General features: G+C 53.4%; 1 long non-coding RNA gene across 8 annotated transcripts; it reads left to right on the top strand.

Moving 5' to 3' along the window:
- Positions 1-981: 981 nt before the first annotated feature.
- On the top strand, positions 982-22,152 carry LOC108582098. 8 transcript variants are annotated; one of them, XR_004177279.1, is made up of 8 exons: positions 982-2,152; positions 9,071-9,135; positions 9,451-10,685; positions 12,388-12,532; positions 13,356-14,041; positions 14,374-16,103; positions 16,744-16,827; positions 17,302-17,609. It is a non-coding gene; the product is annotated as an uncharacterized LOC108582098 (long non-coding RNA). The 8 variants fall into 8 exon arrangements; XR_004177278.1 differs by having other exon boundaries at positions 983-2,152; positions 9,071-10,685; positions 14,374-14,536; positions 15,909-16,103; XR_004177277.1 differs by having other exon boundaries at positions 985-2,152; positions 9,071-9,528; positions 10,310-10,685.
- The last annotated feature ends 4,189 nt before the right edge of the window (positions 22,153-26,341 follow it).

Genomic DNA, 26,341 nt, shown 5'->3' with positions numbered 1-26,341 from the left:
CAAGGATTTAAAACACATAGTGTAGTTTCAAGAGTTTCTTAGGGTTGATTTTTTTTTTCCTGGACAAATACAAAGAAAAATGAAGACAAAATTAGGACAATGTCCCAGGAGCCTCAAGTAAAAACTAGGAAGCAGCGGGCGGTGGAGGAAACACCACATCAGGGAGACAGAGGTGGAGTCTCCAGTCTGGCTGTGGTGTGTGGTTAATGGAGGCTGGCTGTGCAGGTAGATGACGGAAGTGTCGGGAGCCCTCCCTGCAGAAGAGGAGGTGTGTCGACCCCACAGCTGCCAAAGTGTCCCAGAATGAGGCCCCTCGTGAGTCTGCAAGGGCTGGAAAGCAGCCTGCGGCCGGTATGCGTGGGGTGGGGGCCGAGCCTACAGCGCCCCAGTGTTCGTAAGGGAGAGGTGCGTGGGAGCTCCCTGGGGGCTCAGACCAGGGTCAGGAGCTGTGAAGAACTGTGACCACCCTGCTCCCGGCTCCCTCGAGCCTACACTGGCTCCTTTGGCAGGGAGAAGACAAATGCCAGGCGGGGCTTAGGAGAAGGCAGGCGGGGAGCATGAGAGGCCAGTGGACAGGAAAGACGGGAGGGGACTGGGGCAGAGGAAAGGACTGGGCCCCAAGGATGAGGGGGAAAGGCAGGCAGGTGACCTGCAGGTGGGAAGGAGAGAGAAGACGGAAGCAGAGAAGAGACCATGAGGCCAGGTAACCGGGCGGAGAAAGGAGATGGAGAAGCCACAGGGGCTTGGGGAGTGACACCACACGAGTTCACCTGTGAGGGCAAGCACCCCAGTCCTCTCTTCCTAACACTGGTGGTCGGCATGGAACTAAAAGCTGGTGGAAACAGGTGGCGGAAGGTGCCGGATGCCTGCCACTCATGCCCTCTCCTGCCTTCCTGCATCTCCCTCATCTCTGTACCCTCCCCTGGGGGCTGAGCCCAGGCTCTGCTCTGCTCTGCTTCTCAGTCCTCTTGTCCCTCAGTTGCCACTTTCTGCGTTTTTCCAGACTCTTTCTGTCCATTCACCTGCCACAGACAAGGGTTGAAAATTCAGAAGCCAAGTTTCTGATGCCAGCTCTGTTCCTCAAACGCTGGGCAGCACTGGTGGAGTGCCTGCTAGTCTGAACACCACAGCTGTTTCATTGATACCCTTCCACGGAGTGGTAAGGGGATAATAGAGCGGATGTAAAAGGACCGTAAGGATGAAGACACTTTGGATCCAAGTTTATTTCCAGGACTGAAGCCCTGGGGTCTTTAAGGGGAGACGTCCTCATCCTCGTCCTCGTCCTCGTCCTCTATGCGCCACGGCTCGTGCTGTGGGCCTGACGCACCTCGGGGCTGCCTTGTCTCAAGTCAGAAGAGGAGACCATGCAGAGTGAGCCACGCTTGGGTGGAAGGTAGGTGGGCTCCCCAACATCCTCTACACAATTAGTACAGACTGTGATTTGAGGTGGCGTCCTAGAGCTAGAGGCTAAAAAGTCTCACGCCTGAAGCAGATCTAGGCATTTAACACGCAGAATAAGCTAGGTGGGTTTTCAAGGAGCTACTGAATATGCATGAGAGGAAGCAAGAGAGAGAGCAGGAGAATGAACATGGGGCGAACGCAGAGAAGCACACAGAGGCATGACTGATAAGGGCAGAGGAGGAAAGAAGGTCTCGGATACCAGGGCATGAATGTGCCAGGGACAGAGACAGGGAGAAGGATGAGGCGACATGAGGAGCAGGAAGAAGATTCCGAGAGAAATAAAGAGGCCGAGAGGAGCTGAGCCAGGCAGCCGGTGGAGCAGGCAGATGGAACAACAGAGACAAAGAACAGAGCCACGGAGTGGGCACACAGCAAGGCCTGGCAGCCAAGCCCTGTGGGTTTGGTGGGAGCAGATGCTTATATGGGAGCAGCAGCTGATGGCCCCCAGCACGTGCATCCTTGTTGACTCCAGGCCCAGCACAGCCTCCTGGGCAGCCAGCCTTAGCCTGGAGGAGCAACCCTGGTCCAGAGAGGCAGACGAATGGCGACCCTGCCCCACGGGGGCTCCACTTCTTCTCCTCCATCCTCCTCCAGGCTCCACCCACCTGCTCCGTCTGCATCCCAGGGCCTCGTGAATCCCAGGGAAGCCATGAGCTGCCACATCACGCCCGGAAGCAGGCTGCGTTGGAGGGTGAGTGTGAACCTCTGCAGTGTGCTTCGCTCTTCCTCGAGTGGGAGCAGGTGCAGGGGTGTGCACGCTGTGGGAGGGCGAGGGGGGGAAATGTCTGGGCTGGGTGGGCACCAAGAGGCTAGGACAAGGTGGGGTGGGGACAAATCCCCGGCAGCGCTGCTGGCACAGCTGCCGTGCCCAGACCCCTCTCCTCCCCATTGCCTGGATGTCAACATCGGCAGCCCCTTGCCGCCACCACCCATGCCCCCAGACTGCCACAGCCTCCTCTGAGCGGAAAGGATCTGAGTGGACCCTGGGTTTTGGGTCAGAGGAGCCTTGGGGCTTCCTTGACCTCATTCTCTCCAGCTGCTACCCACAGGCCATTTTCCCATCACTCTGCAACAGTCTGGGGTGAGCAGTGTCCCCACCCCAAGAAGCTCAGAGGGCCGGGGAGAGGGAGGTTCCCACCTGGACCTAGCCTTCGCCCCCGTCCAAAGGCAACTCCCACACTGCCCTCCACACCCCCTCAAGCCCCTCCACAAAGGACATCCCCAGAACACTACAGGGACACCCCGACATCAGGCTCCCCACTGTGCCTGGGATAGTCCTCGCTGGTCCCACACCCAAGGTCAGGGGTGCCTGCCGGTGGCCCCAAAGTGGACAAGAGGCAAGCCCTGAGAGGGAAGAGGGTAGAGGGGAAGCGGGTGGGGAGTACAGCGTCGATTGCAGGCGCAATCCGAGCAAAAGACAGGCACCACAAGAGCCAGATGGGCCAAGAAGAAACAGAAGTTCAGTAGGAAGAGACGGATAAACAGCAGACACCAAGCAAGCAGCCAAGCATATGCTTTGCAAGCAGGCAACACAAGCACCCAGTAGGGTTTGGGGGGTGGGGAGGGTACATGAGCCCACAGGGAGGGGGACATTAGGTTTGCTGTGGGCTGACTCTGCCTGGTTAGAATCAGTGATCTAATCCTTCTCCACGAAGCCTCAGAAAAATGGAGCTGCAGCTAGTGCTGGCAAGGAAAGCAGCATTTGGCAGGGTGGAAGGAAGAGTGCTTATGCTGGTGCCCGAGAGATTGGTCTCTGGTAGAAGAAACATCGCCCTAGACTTGGAAGCCTGAATAGCCAGGTGCTGTCTCCAAGTCTCAGAGCAGAGACCCCTCAAGCTGAACCAGACTCAGAAGGGGAGCAGAGGACTGCCTCCCGCAAACCCGGGAAGTCCTTGAGCCCCGCAGGTGCCGGCTTTCCCTGCTAATGAAGCCCATCGAGGCTGGAGCCCTCAGTCTGGGTGATGTCATCCTTCTGAGCTTCAGGCAGGGAAGGGGTGGAGCCAGACTAGAGCTCTGCAGAGTTTGCAGGCTCCACCCCCGACTGGTCTGACTTCTGGGCCCTGTCTTCCCAGCTCCCTCTTGGCCACGGCTTTCTGGCCAGCCCTGCTGGAAACCGGGAGCTGCTGCAGAGCTGGAGGAGGGAGGGGGTCACTCAGAGTCACCTCTGCAGAGAGCAGGGCCTGGCAGGGGATAGGCCCTCTTCCACCCATCCACGCTTGTTCCCACATTCACTTCAAGGAGCCCTGAGGTTTTACAGGAACCCAGGGTCCTGGGACCCCAGCCTCAGCCTCTCCCCTCACCTAGCATGTCCAGAAATGTTCATCTGCAGTACCAAGTACCAGGCGTCCCAGTGGAATTTCTTCTCTGAATGCCACTCCAGAGAGGAGTAAAACTGAGGGAGGTAAGCACCACCCTGGGTTTGTTCATGCTAAGCTAAAGGAATAAAGGCTCTGCGCTGAACTGGAGCCTGTTCTAAGCCCCAAGGCCAGCCAGCCCTCCTGCAGAATGGCGCCTTCACCTCTCACATGCTCCTGCTGGACATAAGCCAGCCCTGTGCCAACTGCTGGCCTCCCTCCGATGCTGGCATTGGCCCCAGCTTCCTGCCTCCCCTCCTCCGGGGCTACCCTCACACGTACCAGCCACCATGGCGTGGAGCATTGAGGTCTCCGGACTAGGCAAAAATGTGGTCCTCCTCTGCCATCATAGATGTGTAGGTGCTATTGGGGGTTTCCTCTGACAGCCCTGTGCCTGCCCAGGGTAAAACACGTGCAGGAACCAGCCCCAGCCGGTCTGTGGAACTCACCACACCACAGGGCCTCTTGTTTGGACTCAGCTGCTTGGCACAGGCCCAGTGCCCAGGAGCAGAGAGGAGCTTTCCCAGGTGCAAGCGCTCAGAAAAGCCTGGGAACCAAGTCTCTGTGTGCCCACGTGCCCAGGGCAGATGCTCCGCTCAGTGCTAAGGCCCTCTTAGCCCTCCCCAAGCCGTTGGCTCTGTAGCCACATGTCTGGGACAGACAAAAGTGAGGATGAGGGTAACACTGGCGGAGGAAAGGAGAGGGTGAGATTCCTGCAGCGAATCATAAAGCCCTGGTCTAGGGTCTCAGCAAGACTGACCAGCACAGGCCTGATTCACAGCAGGAAAATGCTGCCCCGACTTTGCCAGCTCTTGACACACCCTGATAGCCTACAGCATCATGCATATTACACTTTGCAGGCTGCTTTCTTAGATGTTGAATTGTATTCCCATAACATCGCCATAATGGAGATAAAGCAGATAGTATTTTAATCCATTTCATGGATGAGGAAACTGAGGTAGGATTTGAACATCTATTTCTGGAAGGCTTCACAAGGCATGTGAAGGTATACAAAAATAAATGAGCAAAATAGTGTGTTATGAAGCCAGCTAAGCTGACAGCCCAGACTCCCAGAGGCCTGGTATCACCATCCTTCCCTACATCACACGGTTTCCCATGCTCGACTCAGAATGAAGAGACACGGTAGTGGCTGGGGCAGAGATTCTCCCCCACGGACAGCTGCTTGAGGAAGAGTGAGGAAAAGAGAGCAGGCAATTGTGTGATGAAGTGGACTGTCGCCTGGCCTATGTGCCTAGGACCGGGGCATGGCCCGCACATGCAGACCGTGTGAAGGCTGTTGTTTCTGTGTGCACATGTGTACATGTCATATAGGATGTGTATTCTGTTTTTAGGCCTGTACCTATGTAGATCCATTGTGTGTGTTTACATGGATGTGCTAGGAAAAGGTGTATCATTATGTGTCAGCTAACTGTATCCGGTAACGTGTATGGATGGCAAATGCGCGGACTCAAAGGATAGAAAAGGAAGAGCAGGGCCGGGCGCGGTGGCTCAAGCCTGTAATCCCAGTACTTTGGGAGGCCGAGACGGGCGGATCACGAGGTCAAGAGATTGAGACCATCCTGGCTAACACGGTGAAACCCCGTCTCTACTAAAAAAATACAAAAAACTAGCCGGGTGAGGTGGGGGGCGCCTGTAGTCCCAGCTACTCGGGAGGCTGAGGCAGGAGAATGGCCTAAACCCAGGAGGCAGAGCTTGCAGTGAGCTGAGATCCCGCCCACGGCACTGGAGAATGGGCGTAAACCCAGGAGGCGGAGCTCCGTCTCAAAAAAAAAAAAAAAAAGAAAGAAAGAAAAGGAAGACCAGGATGGTTATGTGGAAATGTGAGCAGGGTCTGTACATGTTTGCCAGATGACTGTAAGAGAAGCATTATACACACAGATTCAAGAATCTGCAGGTGACACCGAGCTCAGTGGCTCATGCCTATAATCCCAGCACTTTGGGAAGCCAAGGTGGGTGAGTCACTTGAGGTCAGGAGTTCGAGACCAGCCTGGCCAACATGGTGAAACTCCATCTCTACTAAGAATACAAAAATTAACCAGGTGTGGTGGCGTGCTCCTGTAATCCCAGCTACTCGAGAGGCTGAGAGAGGAGAATCTCTTGAACCCAGGAGGCGGAGGTTGCAGTGAGCTGAGACGGCGCCATTGCACTCCAGCCTCGGCGACAAGAGCGAAACTCTGTCTCAAAAAAAAACCCAAAATTTGTGCACGTGAGCATAAGCTTGTGGGTGTGGGTAGCGTGGACTGTGTGTAGCGATGGCTAAGTGTGTAAAGAGGCTTGAGCACTAACTGTAGAAGGGCATTTCCTGGGGGGGGTCCCTGCTGAGACGCCAGCTCAGGTGCTTCTGCGCCCTTCTTGCAGTGGGGTTCTTACAGGGCCATCCCAAGAGCCTGCTCAGAGCCAGGCAGCCCCGGCCAAGCCTGTGCCACGGTGCAGCACCGCCTTCTCCATCCACGCTCCTCCCAGTTCCGCAGAAGACCCGAAACCTCAGTCCCCAGCAGATCAATTGCCGCTAATAACATTTAAATTCTGGCCTGGAGGTGCTGAGGCGGCCCCGGGAAAGAGGAAGGAAAAGATGGCGTGGATTTCAAAGGAGGGACTTGGAGTCAACAGCTCTGATCCCTCGGAGCCTGCAGTCTCTAGCCCCGCACCCCCACCCCCACCCCACCGCCAAGCCGAAAACCCAGTCCGGGGCCCACCCCTTCGCGCTGATGCCACAGCTCGGCTGGAAGGCTTCCGCGTGGGAGGGGGTGGAGACGACACCAGGGCTGCCCCTCGAGAGCGACACTGGCCTTAACCCCATTCTCCCCGCGCCCCCCACCCCCCAGGCCCCCAACCCCCCAGCCCCGCCTCGCTGCAGACGGGCTGCCCTCTCTGCTCCTCTCCACCCTCCCAACCAGAGAGCCGGGGGAGGGGGGGTAGGGGCGCTGCAGGGGCGGGTCTCCTCCGAGCAGGGTGGCCCCAGCACCCCTTCCCAGACATGTGCCTGGCACGCCCACACGCTCGCACAGAAAAGCCCCACTTCTCCTCCGCGTCTGGGTGCCGGGCCGTGCTGCGCCCTCCCCCGTGGAACCGAGATTTATAAAGCGGTAACCCGCCAGCGCCGGAGCAGCCTCTGCTTAATCCCGGAGCCAGGCCGGCATCCTGCACCGCCAGGGGGAGAGCGGTCGGCTGGGGCCGGGCGGAGGCGCGGGACGCGCAGCAGGCAGCGGGGAGCTCTTCCCAGGAAAGGCCAGCACCTCAGGGGGCGCTTTCTCCCCGTTTCCCCTCAGTCAAAGACGCACCAGCAACTTAGAATTCGAGGCACTGCAGAGCTGGAAGGGGCCTCAGCGCTGCTCCCTCCGCCCCCTCGTTTCACAAACCAGAAAGCTGAGATCCAAAGCAAGGAAGGGACTTGGCCAAGGTCAGAGCTCCTCTGGGACCACACGGAGATGATAACTTGTTAGGGGTTTTGCAAATAGGTTTGTCTACAGTTTGGTAGAATTTAAACTTTTTTTTTTTTAAGTTCAAATTTTCGAGTGGCCAGCTCCTTCTAATCCACACTGGTGCAGCCCTGTGATTGAAATTCAGCTGCATAGCTCTTGCTGGGAAATGCGGTGACGGAGCAGTGCAGGCGGCAGCTGCCTCCCACACTTAAGACAGGAGTTCTAAAGCCACGGTCCCTGTGTGAGTCTCCTGGAGCTCATAGTCCCTCAAATGGCAGGCAGGTTTGTGAATGTTGCTGTGTTCTGAACATTTTTCTGCAAAGGGTTCACAGCTTTAATTGATTTACAAAGAGATGTACAGCATGGAAGAGATTGAGAATCACTTCCTTAAAGCAACAAGAAGCTAGGCTGGGGAGAAATCAGATTTTAGGAATGAGCTGCTGGACACCTTAGTAGCATTCAGAGACATGAAAGCATTAGATTGTTTCCTAGATTTAAGAGCATATATTTTGCAACATGAAAGAGCTTCTATGCTCTAGAGTGCAAGTTCCTCCAGGAGGGCTCTAGTTTCTTTCTTCACTAAAGTATCCTTAGATCCTGGATCAGTGCCTGGACGCAATCTCAGGTGCAAACACACATGTGATTAATTTGTTAGTCTGCACAGCCCTTCTCTTTCCATGCCCACTCCTGCCTGGTCTCCAGCAGTCATGAGAATAGCCATCGTTAGGGGAACCCTGATGTAAGAATTGCAAGAATGACTTTGTAATTCAGTGTTGACATTCAGGACCTTTTTTGTCTCATGTTAAAGACGGATCGCCCTGGGGAAATCAAGGCAGTCCAGCCAAACCCCAAGTCCCAATCAAACGCAGTTTGTGTTGAACCCCACGACTGCCCGGCACCTTTGGGAAGCCCACTGCTTTCTATGCACACGCAGAGCTCCCAGAAAGCACAGGTGGATGTGCTCAGCTTGCCTTGTGACGTGAATGCCTGAAAACAGAACAGGACTAAAAATTCACTGTCTGAGAGCCTGCAGCTAGGGAGCCTGAGTTCTCAGGGACGAGAAGAGAAGTTCCCAGTGTGGCAAGGACCAGGCAGACTAGCCTTGGGCTGGGCTCCGGTTCCTCCCCTCTCTGTGGATTCCCTTTGATCCTCCCCTCCTGCCCCACTTTACAGCCTCCACAGCTCAGCTGCTAAATCACTGGGGATTAAGATGCCGGAGGCAGGTGGGGAGGGCAACTCGTCCTGGGACAGAAAAGGCTCCTTTCCTGCGAGGGACGAGAGGAAGCTGGGGTTCTCAGGGCCCCTGGCTAGGCCAGCCTTCCTGCCCTCCCCCACCGGCCTCATCCCCGTTAGCTGAACCTCCCGTGGACAGGCAAGCTCGGAGAGGCAGTTGTGCAGCTGCTGCTTCTGTCTGGGGCTAAAAATAGTCTCCTCTCCACCCATGTCCAGCTCAGGCTGGGCCAGGGCTCCGAAGAGGACTCACAGGCGGGGGTGGAGGGTTTGGGAGACAGAAGGTGGGGCCAGAGACAAGTGCCCCCATGGGCAAAGACTAGGTGAGACAGGGGCAGGGAAGGTAGGGCTTGGGACTGCCTTCAGCTCTGATCTCTTTCACCCCAGAAACTCCCTTAGGAAGGAAATAGAGTTTCTCATCCCTGTGTTTCTGAGGGGAAAAGGGGGCACAGAAAGGTTGGTCAGGCTGACTTGGGTCACGTACCAATATCTAACATTTATGAAGTGCTTATCAGACACTGTTTCAAGCTCTGCAGATGTCAAAGGACCCCATGACGTAAGTATTATTATTCCCTTTGACAGTTGAAGAGATGAAGGCCCAGAGGCATGAACTCCCACAGCCAGAGGATATGAGCGGATTCTACCTGGTGAGCCTGGGTGAAGAGCCCATGCCCCCAGCCATATCCATGGCCGAGGCTCAGCCCAGACAGGGCACAAAGGGGCTGAGGAAGAGGAAGTAAGATGCCAGGGTTGCCATGCAGGAGGGCAGCCCCGAGTGAGATGGGCATCGTGGCCTAGGGCCCACCTTCTCGAAGAGCTCATCAGAACCTTGGACACACCACGTGGCCTAGACCCAGGGCTCCTTGAGCCCGTCCCTCGGATTGGCTTCGAATTGTAGGTGAACCCTCTCTAGCTGCCACATTCACCCTTTGCATGCCCACACTTTGTCATCTCCTGAAAAGGTGCAAGAACATGATGCCCGGCTGACTCCCAGGGAGCAGGAGCCCCAGAGGCCAGCGGTGTGCAGCCACAGCAGGCAGGTCTGTCGGGAAACCACGGGAGTATAGGAGCAGGGCCGGGGGCACCTGAGGGCCTGTGGAGCCTGAGTTATTGAAACGCTTAGAGTAAAGCAGATTTAGATTTCACAAAGACAGAGGTGAAGGTGGGTGAAGATGGAGGGAAGGATTTAAAGGGAAAGAGAAAGAGAAAAGGTAGGAAGGAGGGAGAAAGAGGAAGAGAGAAAGAAAAAGAGAAACAGAGTTATCGAAGACGACTGCCAGACTGGCCTCTCTCTCAACTCAAGGAGCCAAGGAGGGGAAGGCCAGTCTGAGCAGCAATGGAGACAAGAGCTCAGGAGCTCAGAGGGGCAGGGACAGAGCCCCAGCTTCAGCAAGAGCGTGGGGAACAGAGGGCAGGGAGGCCCATACAGCCCAGGATGGCAGGTGCCTATACACACAGCCTAGCTCCTGTCTCCTCTCCCACTGCCGCTTTTGAGCTCACCTTGTTTAGGGCCAAAGCACACGCCATCCTCCCACAGAGCCACTAATGCAATTAACAAAACACATTCATAAATTTTGCATGGCGTCCGGAGCTGTCTCCTTTCCCTGAACACAAGGGCCAGCTCCGGAGATGCTGTGCAGAGAGCTGCCTGACCTCTCCAGCGTCAGGGCCCCCTGAAAAACATAGCGTAACCCTTAGTAGGACAGAAAGACCATCCTCTGCTGCCAACCATTACAAAGCAGAGTGGGGTTGGGATTAGGAAGTACAGACAAATCAGAAGGGGCTGAGAAGGAGGAGATGAAAGTGCATATGTGTTTGCAGAGGGCTGGGGAATAGTTTGTGCCTTCCAAGTTCAACAAGAGAGCAGTCAGCAGAGACCAGAGAATCACCACGTTTGGAGGGTTTTACCTTGTGAGCACAGAGCACGGGGTGCGTCTTCGGCAATGCAGGCGTGACTTGGCGGGATGTCGGTGTTTGTGTTTGCATGTGTGTGTGCGTGCATGCGGGCATGTTCAGTCTGGAAAACTGGTGACTCACTAAAATAGGGAGCTTTCTGATCTGAAGAGCTTATATTCGGCTATTTTTAGCTCATCTTGTCTCTTGGCCCTTTTTTTCCCCTTGTCTCTTTTCAAATGTAGAGGAGTCTGGAGACCATGAATGCCGTGTGTGTCTGCTAATTTAAAGCCTGGGCCCAGAGGTGGGTATGCCTGAAAGTGCAGAGGTGAAGGCACAGGGAGTGTATGTGTGTACAGAAGGGACACACTGACACAGACAGGGTACACATGCTCTTTTTCTGGCATGTACACACGCATACCATGCATACATGCAAGCAGGACTGAGGCCAGAAACGTCCCTGGAAACTCCGGCCTACACTCTCTTCACGTGGGCTGGTGTACAGCTACCCACTATGCATACTTCACAAGTATAACTGCCTCCCCACCCCAGCCCCTGCCTCACACGACCCAGGTGGGCACACTCCCATGAGCACAAGGCCACAGGCACAGTCCGGGCCTATCTTGGGGAATGGCCCCAGCCCCTGTGCCTTGTTTCTTCTCTGCTCAGCCACTCATCCAAAAATTGTGACTTCTTCTTGGGAAGGCCTTTCTCTGCTGATTGTCAATAGGAAGCAAGAAGTGCCAGCTTCTGCACTTGGCTTCTCCTGGGACTCATTCAGCCCATCCCACCTGCCCACCACCATTGGGCGAGACCCCCCTCCCCAGTCCAGTGGTCATCTAGCTATGTGGGGTCTGGCAACTGCTTAGAGAGGCCCGGCAGGGGTCAAATGCTGTGTAAGCTCCGTTCCTCTAGCCTGGAAAAAGGAAGAAGGGAGAGCGAGCTCGGATTGCCGTCTGCCTAGGTCCAATGTGGGGCAGGGAGCAGACTGCACTCCTCAAGGCTCTAGAGTGCTGGTGGGTTCCTGACTCTGTGTAGACAGGACCGTGTGTGCAACCCAGTGTCGCAGAACAGAAATGCACAAATGCTGCCAATGACCAGCGCCTCAGTGATGCTGCACGCCTGGGAAAGGCACCCACAGCCTCTCTTTCCGCACAGCACACATGCTGTGCACTCACCCACAGTGGCACGTGCCTGCACGCACATACTCTTAGAAGCCTGCGTGAGAGAGAACACGAGCCTTCATTACTCCAGACACCAAAGCAAGCTCTGAGCCTCATCATCCCCCGAGTCTGCAGTTTATGCACGGCTCAGAGACCCCAGCCAAGGTGGCCAAAACATAGCCATGTGTTGCTCCTTAAGCCATGTCCTCTGCTGAGGGTCTGCATCAGCCCAGAGGAGGGACCCTCAGTCTCCCTCACCTGCCGGGAGGCCCTGTGGCTCCTGGTGTCCAGTGGGCTCAGCATGAGCTCCTGGAGGGAGCCACTACCTGCCTACTGCCCCACTGCATTCCACTCCACACACATTTTGGGGGTCTAGTGCTCTGTGCAAGGCACTCCATGTCGTCATTATGAAGGAGGACCAGCCAGAGTCCCCACCCCCAGACCCCTGCCCCAAGATAGGCTGGCACAGAAGAAGATGCCTGCACAATTAGCCATTGCAGGACTGGACTAGGCTGTGTGTGGGCATGAGCCACACAGGAGGGATAATTCTCTCTTCCTCCTGGGGCCTGGGGGCCTTCGCAGAGAACAGGACAGGGGGCTTTTGCCTGGGCCCTGAATAATGAACAGATCTCCCCAGGTCAAAGAGGAACTTCTCAGGTAGGGAACTGGCCTGCAGGAAAGTGCGGTATTGGGAAGCGGGACAGGGGATCGTGGGGAGAACTCAGATCTTGCCAGCAGACGACGGGAGCTCAAGCCTGCCTGACTGGCCTCCGGCTCTGTGGCTCTTGCCTGAAGGACAAGTGATTTTGAATTATCTACCTCTCTTCTTACCCCACACGGCAGGAAAATGTCTTTGCATCTTGAAAGATCTGGACTCCTTCTGCCTTCTGAGCGTCTGTGAGATGGAGATACTAATAGGGCCTTCCCCATAGAGATGTTCTGAAGATCAAATGAGAGACCTCATGGAAAGCTGTTAGCACAAAGCTGAGTAAGTAAGCATTGTCATTAGTTATTATTATCCTATTTTATAGGCTACCACAGTGATTCTCAACCAATTTTACCCCTCAGAGGTCATTTGGCAGTGGCTGGAGACATATTTGGTTGTCACAACTTGCAGGAGTGGGAGGGAGGCTGCTCCCGGTCCCTGGTGGGTAGGGCCAGGGTGCTGCTAAGCACCCACCATGCACAGGGCAGCCCCCACAGCAGAGCAGAGCCCACCCAGAATGCAGAGAGCACAGAGGCTGAGAAGGCCTGGGCTGGGGAGTTTCACCTTCTCCTGAAGACAGTGCAGTGACCATGATTTTCAAGCAGGGAATGACGTCATAAAATCTAAGTTTCAGAAAGAAAAATCTGGCAATGTTGTGACATGTCTAGAAAGCTCAGCCAGGGGCACTGCAGACCTGCAGGTGAGACTGGGGGGAAGGAGGGCTGGGTCTGCAGCAAGACCATGAGGCTGCACATGCCAGGGTCTTGGCAAGAAGAGAGCCAGGAGAACCTGCTGAGGTCTAGAGGAAGGAAGGGACAGGCCTGGGGCCACTGGGGGACCCTAAAGTTTCCAGCCTGTGGGCCTGAGCAGATGGTAATGCCGCCTTTCAATAGCATAGGGGGAGAAGACTCCATTGGGGAACTGTGTCCTCCAGGGCCCCAGGTTGGGGGAAGCTCCTCCACCAACCTTTACGTGAGCCATGCCCCTCCAGTCCACCTGCTCCCACTCAAGGGGGACCACCCTTCAAGAGACCCCCACCCTGCCCATTAGTGCCCAGGAGAGGCAGGCATCCAACGGCACCATCTCTCCCTCCTTTCCCTTGCAGCTCCCTCTGAAGGAAAACCAGTGAGGCCTGCAAGATGGCCTCTTGAGGCCAAGCCACTGAGCTGCAGGACAAAGATGATCTTTCTGGGCTCCTGATATCCAGACCCCGTCTCATCTTTCAGCATGTTCAGAGTATCTGTGGCTGCTGTGGGCAGAGAGGAGGTACCAGGGAAGTCCTGGCAGACTTATCTACCAGCAGAGAGACTGAGCCTCCATGCCACCCCAACTTCCGCTGCCCTTTTGACTGAGCTCTGAACACAAGTTAGAGGAGCTGGGGGAAGCTCCAAGCAGTCAGTACATGAGCCGGTGAGCATGCGACGTGTCCCGTCTCGTGCTCAGCACTGCAGGGGACATCCCCACAAATATCACAGCTCGAATTCTCCGGTTGGGAAGGCAAGACTCACAGACAGAGAACAGTAGAAAAGTCTTCAAGAGGCCCCTGGCGTAGTCTGAGGAGCCCTGGACAGAGGTAAGACCAGAGTTCTATCCCCAGGCCTTGGGCCTGAAGCAGGTGCCTGTACCTCCAAAAGCTCCAGCCACACCAAGTTCTAGACAACTTCTCATTGCCTGGATTGTGGGTGGCGCATCTGATCGGTGGGGACTGACGCCTGGAGCACTGTGCTGAGGAGGACTCTGAGGCAGCAGCAAGCCTGGCAGGACTGTGGTGGCCAACCAGTGAGGCGAACGGTAGGTGCCACCAGGATGTCACAGGGATGTACCTTCCGCTTGTTAACCCTTCTGGTTAAGAGCAACTCACTGGGGCCATTTCTAAGGACCCCTCCAGCTCCCAAATGGGAGAATTCTGTGATGGAAATGTTACATTTCAAGGCACTGGCTGGAGCACAATGAGGCAAAGCAGGAAGAGATCTGTGTGGGCTGGGATGATCAGGGAAGGCTTTGGGAAGGAGGCGGCACTTTAGTGCGGCCTCAAGGTGGGGGAGTGTGAGTAGCTGTGCCGGAGGTGGGAGGACGTTTATGTGCATAAAACTGGGGCTGAGCATGGGCTGTTCTTGGTACAGGAGGGAGGCGGCTAGCATCGCTGGAATGCGCTGTCTGTGTTTAGGGCAAGTATGATTACATACGTGAGAGCACACAGTCTGAGAGCTTCCCACATGGAAAGCCACAGAGCAAAGATGACGTTCCATGCATGCTGGCTTCCAGTCCTCACAGCTCCTCTCCAAGGTAAACGCTCTTCCCAGCCTTCCCTAGCGTTCTGTGACTTGCTCAGGGCCACCGCTGGCAGGTGCGAATCCTGCGTTCAGCCTGGGCAGTGCGGTTCTGATGGCTTCGGGCATAACTTCTCTGCCCTGGTGCCTTCTCTACTCTTAGAAGCTGACCAGTAAGGAAACCCAGCAATGCAGTTGAGACACCATGGCCGGATTTGTGGATTCTAGGGACGAGGAAGAGGCAGGAACAGCTGTAGACTGAGGAAGGAGGGCCTTGCTTGAGTCATCAATCACACAAACAGATCCAAGCCAAGAAGAGGGCAAGGTGGACGTAGATCAAAGATAGGCGCTAAGTGCCATGGGCTAGGGCTTGTTTTAGACTTTCCTCAAGTCCTACATAATCTACTGGAAACAACAAAAATTGTCCCAACACTATGGGAATAGGCAAGAAGCTGTGGGAGGGCATGACATTCCAGGGACGTGGGGCTCAGCCTGTGAGGATGGGAATAGAGCCTGCCATGGTCTTAACACAAGCCCAGAGGCAGAAGGCAACTGCCTAAATAAAGATCTCATTTCAGACAAAGCTTAACCCTGCCTTTGCCCAGGGCTGCAGCCTCCAGCCGTCTCCATGCTGTCCCTGCCTGGCACCTGGTGGTGCGCTGGGGAACTTTGCTGTTTCTCCCTCGTTTCCCAGCCCTCTCTCCTTCCTTCCTTCCTTACTGGGTTCATGGACAGCTCCAGCCTCCACTCAGCTTGGCCTCTCAATTCCATGGCACCCAGAAGGTCCTGTTGTGCACCGCCCTGCCCCCAGGCCCCAAGCAGGGGAAGAGGCTATGTCTCATCTTGCTTTCTTCACCTCTCCCACCACCTTTGTCCCCACCCATCCGGAGATGGATCTGAAACCAGCCCCGGTATGAAACTCTCCAGCCTCTCTCCCAAACATCCTCGCGTCCCTGCCCCCCTTGCTCTGGTCCCACTCCATCTCAAGCGTCCTTTGTGGTCCTCCCTTCCGGTTTCTCCCTCTGGCCTCCAGGAGGCCTCTGGTGTCCGCACAACTTCCTGACATGGAGGAAGAACCAGAGCTGTAACGTGGGGCTGGAAGGTCCCAGAGCCACCAGTGAGTCCTGCCCTGCCAACCTCTCCTTGTGAAGCTCTCTCTCCTGCTGTTCAGTCTATGCTCGATGACTAGAGGCCTGATTCTGAAACTCTCTTTTGGGGCCACTGGGTCAGGCAGCCCTCCTCACTGTCAGGAAATATATCCTCATTTCTTACCTTAATTTCTCAACTGCATCTGTTCTTTCTTGTTCTGGGAAGTCATCCGGTGTGATGCTGCAGCCATGCTACTCCTTAGCACTCTGCTTCCCAACCAAAACAATGCTCCTTCTCAGCTTTTCCAAAGCTTCCGGCCCCAGCAGTTCTTGGACCTGGGGTACTTTCCTCCCTGCAAGCAACAAAGGAGGACAAGCCCCAGCTTCTCTAAGATACCTTCGGCTGCCTGGAAGAGGCCTGTGGAAGGCCCCAAACTCTCCGCAGACCTCGGGGCGTTGCTGTTTCTTCTCAGTGGCCCTGGTCTCCTCAGCCAGGTGAGTCACCATCATCCTTGCTCCTCCCAGACCCTAAACCTCTCCTTTCCCATCCTTCCTTCTCTTTGTATCTCTTTCCGTTTACACGCGCGAACGAACGCGTGTCCACACACATATATCATTTCAGGCCTTATCTGGAGCTGTCATTGACAGAACTCAAATTGTGATAGGCAAATTGACTTCAGTGTCAGAGACAGGAAACCCGATGATGCATCTCCCAGTGTCTGGAGAGCGAGGAGATAAGAGAGTGGAGATGGGCTGCCTCGGCCAGCAGCACCGGAGCGGGGACTGTAGCCAGGGAAGCGGGGCTTCTGAGACTCCGGCTCAGGCACCAGAGTCCCGAGTGCTGGGGAGCCTGGATTGATTCTCATCCCCCACGTGATGTCGAAGAACAAAAGGAGGGTGGAGCACCCCCGAGAGTGTACTGAGCCCTTCCCGAGGGCTTCTCTGAGACAACCCAAGTCTTTCCCAGCGGGAATCAGACATCTACAGCAGGGACCCTTAGCCCCCAAATGCCACATCCTACATGTAGGGCCAGTCACTGCCCTGGCAGTTAGGAGGGGATGGATGAGAGCTGCTGCCGAAAGAGGGGCAGCCGTTCTGACGCCATCATACCTCTGCTTGTCCCCGTTACATAAAGCTCCAGCTGACTTGGCGTAATGACTAAGAAAACTTTCCAAACTTTCCGAAGACAGTTGGTGATCCTCTACCCTCCCGGTGACTGGTGAGAACTACCCCCACAGAGAGCCAGCAGAGAGGAAGGCTCCCAGCTCCGGGCCCTGACTCATCACACACACAAACACTCCCCAGCACTCTTTCCCAAAACAGTTCCCCTCCCACCCATCCACCCTCCTACCAGGGCTGGGTGACAAAAATGAACGCCCCAGAGATCTTGCCAAGTGCTGGGCCATGCTCAGCCCAGGGAACATGCAATTCCCCATAGAATGGGAGGAGCAGACCCCCGCCCCCTCCGGAAGCAAACAGTGTCCGTTGGAAGGAAAATTGCCACCTGACTCTACAATGATCACTGTATTGTTTTCCAAATAGCTTGGACTACTTTCCCCCAAAAAAGAGTTCAAAGCTCTATAATCATAAAATCCTAGAGCTTAAGGCAATCTTAAAGGTCATCTTTAGCCCCTCTCCCCTTCCCTGCTTCCATGCATCTACACATGAATTCATTTCTCTATTTGTTCATCAGATAGTCACTGGGTTCCTACAACCTGCCATGTGCAACACAGGCTCTGGAGGCCCCACAGACATACTGTTTCCGCAAGGCGCTTGTCATCCAGTGGGTGAGAAAGCAAGTGACAAGGCGTTGGAATAAGTATGACAGGCACTGTGGTAGGAAGAGTGCATGTTCTAGAAGCACTGAGAGGGCATGTCACCCCCACCTTGGGGTAGTGGGGGGAATTCATGGAGACTTACTGGGAGATATTATATATATATGTATATGTATGTAATAAATATAAAAATGTATTATAAGTAAGTATATAAAATATATTATAAAAATAAAGATGTAAAATATATAAATATGTATTATATAAAAATACATATATTTTTTGAGACGGAGTTGGGCTGGAGTGCAGTGGCGCAATCTCGGCTCACTGCAACCTCTGTCTCCTGGGTTCACGCGATTCTCACGCCTCAGCCTCCTGAGTAGCTGGGACTACAGGCACACACCACCACGCCCAGCTAAATTTTGTATTTTTAGTTGAGATGGGGTTTTGCTGTGTTGACCGGGTGGATCTCGAACTCCTGGCCTCAGCTGATCTGCCCACCTCAGCTTCCCAAAGTGCCGGGATGACAGGCATGAGCCACTGTGCCCAGCCTGGAAAAAATTATATTTAAGTTGAGTTATGAAAAATAAGGAAATTCCTTTTCAATCAATGAGAGGTCTGCTCATCACTCAGTAAGGCCAAAGCGTAGTGTTAGGCATACTGCATGATGATGAATCTAACGTAGTGTCCACACGTAGAGTTTAATGCCTGGTGAGGGACATACAGTACAGACACATGACTAGAATACTCTATGCTCCCAACAGAAAGAAAAGATACGTGTTGAGGGATGGCCGTCCCAAGTGCCCTGACTTAATCATTACACATTATACACATGGATCACAATATCACATGGACCCCAAAATACCTACTAGGTATGAAAAAACCAGAATATACCTCAAAGCACCAGATAATGCTCCTAAATGAAGGATCCGTGGAGTCCCAGGGAGGGTTTCAGAGAGGGTGAGGGGACGTTCCTAGCTGCGAAGATTTGCAAAAGCCCCATGGAAGAAATTTGAGTTCGCCTTGAGGATGGCTAGGATTTAAAGGCACAGAGGGAGAGAGAAGGGCATTCTAAGCAAAAGCCATGCTACCAGCAAAGTGTAAGAACCAGTGATATCTGGGGGAAGAAGAATACACCATTCTCACCAAGGTACACAACAGGCAGTCAGGGCAGACACAGCTTGAACACAGGCAAAGCCTTAGGACAGCTCTGAAATTTAAAGCCAGGCCCTGCAGTTTCTCGGAAATTTAAAGCCAGGCCCCGGAGTGAGGAGAAGAGCAGGACTTCCGACACGAACTGCAGCGCTCCTTGCACGGTGACAGATAGATGGCACTTTCCCCTTGTGAGGCTTTGGCCCCTCCCTGCTAGAGGAGCCCTGTGGCTGACCCTTCCCCTCCCCAGGGGGTCTCTGGATGCAAAGCAAGGAGACCCCAGGCTAACAATCCAGGCTGTTCTACTCTGGCTTTTGCATTTTTCTTTTCTTTTTTTTTTTGGATAAGTACACGGCCAGACAAGGTGGCTCACACTTGTAATCCCAGTACTTCGAGGCTGAAGCAGGAAGATTGCTTGAGCCCAGAAGTTTGAGACCAGCCAGAGCAACATAGTGAGACCTCATCCCTACAAAAAATTTTAAAAATTAGCTGGCAGTGGTGGCACACACCTGTGGTCCCAGTTACTTGAGAGGCTGAGGAAGACAGATTGCATGTGCCCAGGAGTTCAGGCTGCAGTGGGCTATGGTTGTGACATTGCACTCAGCCTGGGTGACAGAGCGACATCCTGTCTCTAAAACACAATCAATCTATATTTTTAAAAACTCTTTTGAAGAGGGCAGCAAAATCCACCTCAGCGACTGAACTAGGTTCTCACCCTGGCTCCTAACCAGCCCAGTTTGAAATATTTGGAATTCTTACAGCTGTTCTTTCTTCTTCCTCATCTCCACCCAAATACACTAACCTACGGCTTTCAGTCTTAACCCTTTATTGCTTTCTGTACATGCCCAGTTCAGGCCTTACGTCCATCTGGGTATCTCTGCTTAAGACTTCAAGTTCTTGAAATACTGGGATGCCGCCTGTAATCCTAGCGCTTTGGGAGGCCGAGGAGAGAGGATCTCTTGAGGTCAGGAGTTCGAGACCAACCCAGGCAACACAGCAAGACACTATCTGTACCAAAAAATTTAAAAATTAGCTAGGCATAGTGGCACATGCCTGGGGTCCCAGCTACTCCGGAGATTGAAGCAGGAGGATCACGTGAGTGAGGGAAGTGGAGGCTCCAGTGAGTCGTGATCGTGCCATTGCACTCCAGCCTGGACGACAGAGAGTATATATGTATACTGGGATATGTACACAAAATTGCCGTGAAAAGCTAAGCGTGCTGGTTTGGGGAGGGCGGGGGAGGAAGAAGGAGCTGCAACAGTGAGAGGCCGCCACACGGTGGCGCAGTGAGGCTGGGAAACGGTGCCCCCCGGGCGGGAAGGGGACACGCCCCGTCGCGGCCACGCGGGGTGAGCAGGCGGCGGCGCGGGCTGGCTGGTCTCTCCCGAGAAGGGTGCGTCTCAGGGCTTGTCCATGGACGCCTGGAACATGGGAAGACGCACAGACATGGGTTTCGCTCTTTGCTCTCCTCTCTCCTTGTAAGACCTCTGTGACCAAGAGAGGCCCCGGGGCACCTGAAGGCCCCTGCCGCTGGACCCTGCTCTGAGAACCCGTCCCGAGGCTGGGAGAGGGAGCAGCCGCGCGCAGGTGGAGGGCCTGGAGGCTGGGAGAGGGAGCAGCCGCGCGCAGGTGGAGGGCCTGGCCACAGGAGGACGTGCACGCGTGCGAGCGCACTTGTCCTTGAGGTGCAGAGACTGGCCAGCAGGGTCAAAGATGCTTTTTTTCTTAGTCTAATGAGCTCTTGGAAACAAAGCTAATCTCTGGAGGGAAGACACATCCTGGACATTTGCAGCCGGCCTGGAATTGAATGTTTTAAGAGCCCGTCCTACCAGACGGTTGGAATGCTTTTTTTTCCCCTTTTTTTTTTTTTTTTTTTTGGTAGAGACAAGGTCCCTCTATTACCCAGGCTGGTCTTAAAGTTCAGGACCCAAGCGATCCTCCCGTCTCAGCTTCCCAAAGTGCTGGGATTACAGACAACAGCCGCCATGCCTGGAGGTTTGAATGCTTCTAAGAAGCACAGGACATTGATGATTACACATTGTATCCGTGTATCAAAATATCACATGTATCCCACATGATAATGTACAATTATCATGTATCCCACATGATAATGTACAATTATCATGTATCAATAAAAAATATAAGCACAGGAGAGCTTCCTTTCTGCTGTTATCCACAACCCTTCCTACACATAGACTGTACACATCAAAAATGTTCCCACCACAGTCCATACTTGCTAAATACATATTCCTGGCCGGGCACAGTGGCTGACGTCTGCAATCCCAACACTTTGGGAAGCCGAGGCAGCATAGTAGTTCAAGACTGGCCTGAGCAACATGGCAAAACCCCATCTCTACAAAAAATACCAAAAAAAAAAAAAAAAAAAAAGCCTAGGGTGATGGCATCACCTGTAGTCCCAACTACTCAGGAGGCTGAGGTGGAAGGATCACTTGAGCCCGGGAGGTCAGGGCTGCAGTGAGCCGAGATCACACCGCTGCTTTCCAGCCTGGGCAACAGAGTAAGACCCTGTCTCAAAAAAAATAAAAAGTGAGCTGGGCGCGGTGGCTCACGCCTGTAAATCCAGCACTTTGAGAGGCCGAGGAGGGCAGATCACGAGGTCAGGAGTTCAAGACCATCCTGGCTAACACGGTGAAACCCCGTCTCTACTAAAAATACAAAAAAAAAAATTAGCCAGGCATGGTGACGGGTGCCTGTAGTCCCAGCTACTGGGGAGGCTGAGGCAGGAGAATGGCATGAACCCGGGAGCGGAGGTTGCAGTGAGCCGAGATGGCGCCACTGCAGTCCAGCCTGGGCGACAGAGCCAGACTCCGTCTCTCAATAAATAAATAAATAGTGAAAAACAAAATTCTACCAATGTCCTTTCCAGACACTCCTCAACAGCTTTCTGCAAAATGCTGATCCTAAGCATGTCTATGCATGTGTTACTGGAGGGGGGTCCCAATCCAGACACCAAGAGAGGATTCTTGGATCTCACTCAAGAAAGAATTCGGGGCGAGTCCATAAAGTGAAAGCAAATTTATTAAGAAAGGAAAGGAATAAACGAACGGTTGCTCCATAGGTAGAGCAGCTCTGAGGGCTGCTGGTTGCCTGTTTTTAATGGTTATTTCTTGATGATGTGCTAAACAACAGGTGGATTATTCGTGCCTCCCCTTTTTAGACCATATAGGCTAACTTCCTGACGTTGCCATGGCATTTGTAAACTGTCATGGCGCTGGTGGGAGTGCAGCTGTGAGGAAGACCAGAGGTCATTCTCTTTGCCATGTTGGTTTTGATGGGTTTGGGCCACCTTCTTTTCTGAAACCTGTTTTATCAGCAAGGTCTTTACCACCTGTATGTTGTGCCAACCTCCAATCTCCTCCTGTGACTTAGAATGCCTAACCTATGGGAGTGCAGCCCAGCAAGTCTCAGCATTTTTTTTTTTTTTTTTTTTTTTTACCAAGGCCCCATTCAAGATGGAGTTGCTGTGGTTCAGATGCCTCTGACACACCGATGCGCACAGATCCATCTTCATCTCAGCAACGTCTCTCACACACAGAACCACTGCAATCCTGTGTGTCTCCTCCAGAGAGGGTCCCTCAGACAGTCATGTGTATTTCTCCACTCGGAAAGGTAGGTTCCCCTTCCCACATACGCACACAGAGGCCAGGACAGACACAGTGCGACACAGAGGCAGGGATAACAATTCCACGTGGGTGGGGGCCCGTGCCATTTGCCCCCGCGAGGGAAGTTTGTTTCCTGCCTGTGTGTGCTGCTCTGGGCCCTCCTTGGAGACGGGGGTGGAGGAGGAGGGCGGAGAGCAGCTTCTCAGAGTCAGGCCCCTTCCCAGCTGCGAGGGCAAACAATCCCGGAGAAGAGGATTGGGAATTCTCTGTGAGGGCAGGAAAGTGTGAGGAGAACACACCCGGGAGAGGCTCGGCTCGGGCGGAGTGGAAAGGATTGCCTGAGAACGTTGAACTTGGCCTTCGCAGGGCAACCAACAGTCAGAGTTTTCATTGATGCCAGAAAGAGAACTTAGGAGTGTGTGGGTCAGTGCGTGTGGGTAAAAGGGAGGGAGAGGCAGGAAGGGGACGAGGTGAACAGACATCTAGGTGGAAGTAAGCAATTGAGAACATGTACAGAGTCAGACAGCAGGAGCAAAGGGGTAGAAATAAGGAATCTCTAACTTAGAAGCGGAAGAATGGGAAGAAGAATAAACAGCGAGAGGCAGGGGATAAAATCTGGGAAGTACACAGAGAGAAAGGGGCCCAGAGCAGAGAGCTTGCAGGTGGAAGGAAAGAGGGCAGGCGGGCGGGAAGCCCCAGACCTGTCCAGAGCCCCGCCACTGCAGGAAGGCACCGAAGGCCGGGAGGGCAGCTCAGCTCATCTGTTACTTACAAGCACAAGCTCCCCCCAATCCCGATTAACAGGAATTACGTGGCATATGGCTAATCCTCCTGCCACAGTTATTAATACTTTCCAGACACTGCGAGGGAACCAGGCAGCCTCCTTAGGCCCAAGGCTTCCCCCAGCCTGGCAGGGCTGGCCACCCCCGCCTGCTGCAGTGGGTGCTGTGGCCCAGAGGAGGGGAGGGGAGTGGCTGGAAAGCTTTCTCTAAGTCCTTCAGGCGACTGGATCCTGTGGAAGCACATGCCACGAGCTCTTCCTTTTTCCAAAATCCATGGGTATGTTGTTTGCTTTAAATAGTCACAGAAAACTTGTGATAGAAGGAGAATATATGATATCATTCCCATTAAAAACTGCCAGGCACAGTGGCTCAGCCTGTAATTCCAGCACTTTGGGAGGCCAAGGCGGGCGGATCACCTGAGGTCAGGTGTTCGAGACCAGCCTGGCCAACATGGTGAAACCCCGTCTCTACTAAAAATACAAAATTAGCAGAGTGTGGTGGCGCATGCCTGTAGTTCCAGCTACTCGAGAGGCTGAAGCAGGAGAATCGCTTGAACCCCGGAGGTGGAGATTGTAGTGAGCCGAGATCGTACCATTGCACTCCAGCCTGGGCAACAAGGGAACTCCATCTCAAAAAAAAAAAAAAAACTTAGGAAGCTGGGAGTGGTGGCGTGTGCTTGTACTCCCAGTTACTTGGGAGGCTGAGATGGGACAATTGCTTGGGCCTGGGAGTTGGAGACCAGCTTGGACAACACAGTGAGACCTCATATTTATTTAAAAAAATTTTAATTAGCCAGTCATTGTGGCACACACTTGTAGTCTCAGCTATGAAGAGGCTGAGGTAGGAGGATTGCTTGAGCCCAGGAGGTTGAGGCTGCAGTGAGCTATCATTGCGCCACTGCGCCCCAGCCTAGGTGACAAAGCGAGACCCTGTCTCAAAACAAACAAACAAACAACAACAACGAAAACCAGGAACACAAATCCAAGAGAAGGGAAAGGATTTAATCAAGGACTTCTACTCAATAGCAAAGTCTGGCTGTCCTCACTTCCAGCCTAGTGGGTGGAAACTGGAAGCTAACTCGCTGCTCCTGGCTTAGGGAGACATAAAAAGATGAAGAGGAGGAGGGGAAGAGAGCAGGGAGAGGAGATGAATTTCTGAGAGTGACTAGTGTGGGGCCAGATGTCCAATGAGCACTTAATGAGTGCTTTGTAATTGATGACTTGCTGGGCTTTGCTGGGCTTTGTCTTAGGTGAGGTGCAAAGTCGACCGGGAGAGGGTTTGTGAGGAACAAATTGCTCCTGTGGGAAGTAACAGAGGCGTGTGGGAAGCAGGGAAGGGAAAGAAGCCAAACAAGAGTGCCATTTCAGACCCGTCCTAGCCTCAGCCGACCCTGCGGGGGAGCTCTGGGACAATTACTCCTCAGTTTGTCCCAACTGGAACCCAGGGAGCTGTGTTTCCATAGATATTGCAAGGGGGCAGAAATTGCCAGGCATTTGCAGTTCCCTGAGCATGATGGAGAGGTAGCTCTGGTAACCCCAGGCAGTCCTCTGAAGAGAGCTGTGGGTGCAGGTCTTTAGAATCAAAGGAAACGGGCTGGGCACGGTGACTCACGCCTATAATCTCAGCACTTTGGGAGGCCGAGGCAGGTGGATCACCTGAGGTCAGGAGTTCGAGACCAGCCTGGCCAACATGGTGAAACCCCATCTGTACTAAAAATACAAAAATTAGCCAGGCATGGTGGCACACACCTATAATCCCAGCTACTCAGGAGGCTGAAGCAAGAAAATTGCTTGAACCCGGGAGGCGGAGGTTGCAGTGAGGTAAGATTGCGCCACTGCACTCCAGCCTGGATGACGGTCTCCAAAAAAAAAAAAAAAAAAAAAAAAAGAGGGGGGCAGCAGAAGGCTGGGCGTGGTGGCTCACACCTATAAGCCCAGCACTTTGGGAGTCCGAGGCAGGTGGATCACGAGGTCAGGAGTTCGACACCAGCCTGGCCAACATGTTGAAACCCTGTCTCTACTAAAAATTCAAAAATTAGCTGGGCATAGTGGCGGGCGCCTGTAATCCCAGCTACTCAGGAGGTTGAGGCAGGGGAATCGCTTGAACCCGGGAGGTGGAGGTTGTGGTGGGCTGAGATGGCGCCACTGTACTCCAGCCTGGGCGACGGAGTAAGACTCTGTCTCAAAAAAAAAAAAGGAAACAGAAGAGACAGAGTGGCGGCAGGGTCTGCTACAAACGTAAAGCAAGTGCTCTCAGACCCTCTCTACTCTACTGACAGGTCATCAACTTCGATTTGTAAAATGTTTCTCCCCTTTAGGAGTTCACAGTCCAGCAGCAAGACAGTGGCATGCTATACGCCTGTGTTCATATAGAATGTACACAGTGATAGGTGCTATTTCAGCGATAGAACACAGAGCACATCATTGAATTCTGGCCAGGGTGGGTCAGGGGAGTATAAAGTGGGATGGGACTTGCTCTGTGCCATGCCCTCCCATGTTAGAAAGCCTTCCATGGCCGGGCACTGGGGCTCACGCCTGTAATCCCAGCACTTTGGGAGGCTGAGGTGGGTGGATCACGAGGTCAGGAGATCGAGACCATCTTGGCTAACATGGTGGAACCCCGTCTCTACTAACATACAAAAAATTAGCCAGGCGTGGTGACACATGTCTGTAGTCCCAGCTACTAGGGAGGCTGAAGCAGGAGAATCGCTTGAACCGAGGAGGCGGAGGTTGCAGTAAACTGAGATGGCGCCATTGCACTCCAGGCTGGTGACAGAGCAAGACTCTGTCTCAAAAAAATAAAAAAAGAAGAGAAAAGAAAAAACAAAACCTTCCATAATGCTCCATCTCCCATGTAAAGCATTCAAAATAACTTAGCATGAGTATCAAGGCCCCATGGCAGATACCCATCCACCTACCATACGATCTGGAAGTCATATATTTCATTTCTAAAATATACCCTTTAATTTTGAAAGTTTAAGCTTAATTATCCTTTACTGACCTTTCAATACTCTGAATTTCTTCTAACCCTAGCGGTTCCTGTTATCATTGTCCAGTATTTTAGTTTTTTTAACCCTCCCAGATAGGTATTACTCTCTTCGTCTTGTAGAGTCGATATTGACTTACATATGTTCATCTGCTTCCTACATTTTTTGCTCATCGTTGCTCTTTCATCCCATTGCTTCCTCTGGGTGTAGATTTGCTTTTTTTAACTTAAGCTTTTCTTTTAAATCATTCATTAGTATTTTTCTCAACAAGTAAAGAGGTGATAAACTCTCTCAAATTTTTTCCCTTTTTTTTTTTTTTTTTGAGACAGAGTCTCACTCTGTCGCCCAGGCTGGAGTGCAGTGGCGCGATCTCGGCTCACTGCAAGCTCCGCCTCCCGGGTTCACGCCATTCTCCTGC

The sequence above is a fragment of the Papio anubis genome, chromosome 12 (genome assembly GCF_008728515.1).
Source record: "Papio anubis isolate 15944 chromosome 12, Panubis1.0, whole genome shotgun sequence".
In the NCBI taxonomy this organism is placed as follows: Eukaryota; Metazoa; Chordata; class Mammalia; order Primates; family Cercopithecidae; genus Papio; species Papio anubis.
Note: the sequence above shows the minus strand (reverse complement) of the source record. Positions and strands in the feature narration are given on the sequence as shown.